This window comes from Heterocephalus glaber, unplaced genomic scaffold, assembly GCF_053883595.1.
Source record: "Heterocephalus glaber isolate CG9 unplaced genomic scaffold, H.glaber_assembly_v1.0 deba00001719, whole genome shotgun sequence".
Classification (NCBI taxonomy): domain Eukaryota; kingdom Metazoa; phylum Chordata; class Mammalia; order Rodentia; family Bathyergidae; genus Heterocephalus; species Heterocephalus glaber.
Genome location: NW_028258432.1, coordinates 2,282,498 through 2,284,150, shown reverse-complemented (window position 1 = coordinate 2,284,150; position 1,653 = coordinate 2,282,498). Strand labels below are relative to the sequence as shown.

General features: G+C 49.3%; 1 protein-coding gene across 3 annotated transcripts in view; it reads left to right on the top strand.

The window, feature by feature from the left end:
• Positions 1 to 1,653, top strand: part of Cryl1 (crystallin lambda 1) — a 181,918-nt gene that overhangs the window by 540 nt on the left and 179,725 nt on the right. The gene's annotated exons all lie outside the window — the stretch shown is intronic.

The following is a 1,653-nucleotide window of genomic DNA, read 5'->3' as shown; positions in this document are numbered from 1 at the left end:
GTAAAGGGCCCGACGCGCGCTGTGCCTAGGCAGTCGCGGTCTTCTCGAGTCTCCGCCCCAGCCCGGCCGGGCCCCTCGTGCAGAGTCCGCCGCGTGCGGCGTAGCACCGGCTCCCCGCCCCCAAACTGGCCGGCAGGTGCGGCTCCGGCCCGGGCCCGGGTCCGAGCTATGCGAGCCACACGCCTCTCTGGGCATTGCCAGCAAACGACCTGCAGGGGTGCTGCGAGTGTCCTCATTCCCGCAGTTCGAACGCGAAAATGGATGAAGCCAGGGTCCTAGTGAGGGATGGAGTCCTGATGGCCCAGCAGGGAGGGTCCTTGGCAGCGGTTTCTAAAGTGTGCGCCCACGCCCTGTTATTGTTTGGAGTTTATTATTGCTACTGTTCTAAGTTTTTAAAAAACTGAGGTTTCTGTGTATCTTTCCATCAGCTAGCTATCGTGGCATTTCTAGCAACATGCTATACTTGCCATTGACGGTTAACAACACCTTTTGGCAGATAGCTAGTGATCCTGTGTGCCTTTGAGGCCCCCTGAAATCAGATCAGTTCACATCCCTGTCTAGAAACCAGGTCCAAGATCAAGGTTTTCCTGCAGAGCCCATGGGAGGAGAGCACTAGAACGATAGGTACCAGCTTAGTTTTGCTGACAGAGCAGTGGAAATGCCCTGGGCCTTTGTCCTTTCCAGGCCTGTCGGTGCCTGTGGTTGAACAGTGATGGGATATAAAAGTGCACTTTGCACTCTAGGCGTAATTCTGTCTGCCTTTCATTTTACTTAGAGAAGGTCCAGAGTTAAGAGTTTTGCATGTCTTCCCTCACACCTTGGAACCCTGTTCTGCCAGGATCTAATGGATGTTAACTACATTTGTGGATTAGACATCTGGCTTGTGAGTGGCACAGAGTCTCCTGAGGAGCTGCAATGGGCAATCAGTTTATTTCTGATTCCTTGAGGGGATTTGATGAAGAAGTGAAAGAGGGTTGGCAGACTTTTAGGATGACAGGAGTTATCCAAGCCTCAGCTTGTTTCCTTCCTTCATTTGAAATTCCTGTTTTTCCTTCACTCTCCACATCTCCACAACACCCAGCTCTGCTTCTGGGCACGCTGGTTTCTTGTGGTTGTCCTTCCCATTTCCCCTCCCTTCCCTTCCAGTCTCCTCCCCTTCCCAACCTTTCCTCTTTCTTGACCTTGACATCTGTCCCTCCTTCCCTCCCTCCCTCCTTGCTCTTACAATCTCTGTCTTTCTTGGCCAAGGAACACCTACTGTATTTAACAAATGGTGCTCAGAATGTAAATTAACTCCTTAAACCCTGGTTGAATTTCATTCTTGATTTCAATACACTAAAAAATATAGATTTCAATTTCAATTTATTGGGCCCTGAATTTCCATTGTATCAGTTTCCAGACTCTTTAAGTATACTTAATAGAAACAGTCTCCACTTGATTCTTTTATTCTTTTCCATTGTGTCCAACCCCGCCCCCCCCCAATAGGGCCAGCCACTTAATCCTACAAGCATCCCCAGTGAAGCACTTACTTGACTTGCTTGACAGAGAAAGAACGGATTTTGAGGAAAGGGCCGGTTACAGGGTGGTTTCTTTAGAAATGGTTCGCCAATCAAAAGTATTCCAGGTTCTTCCTACCTCAAACCAAGAATTGGA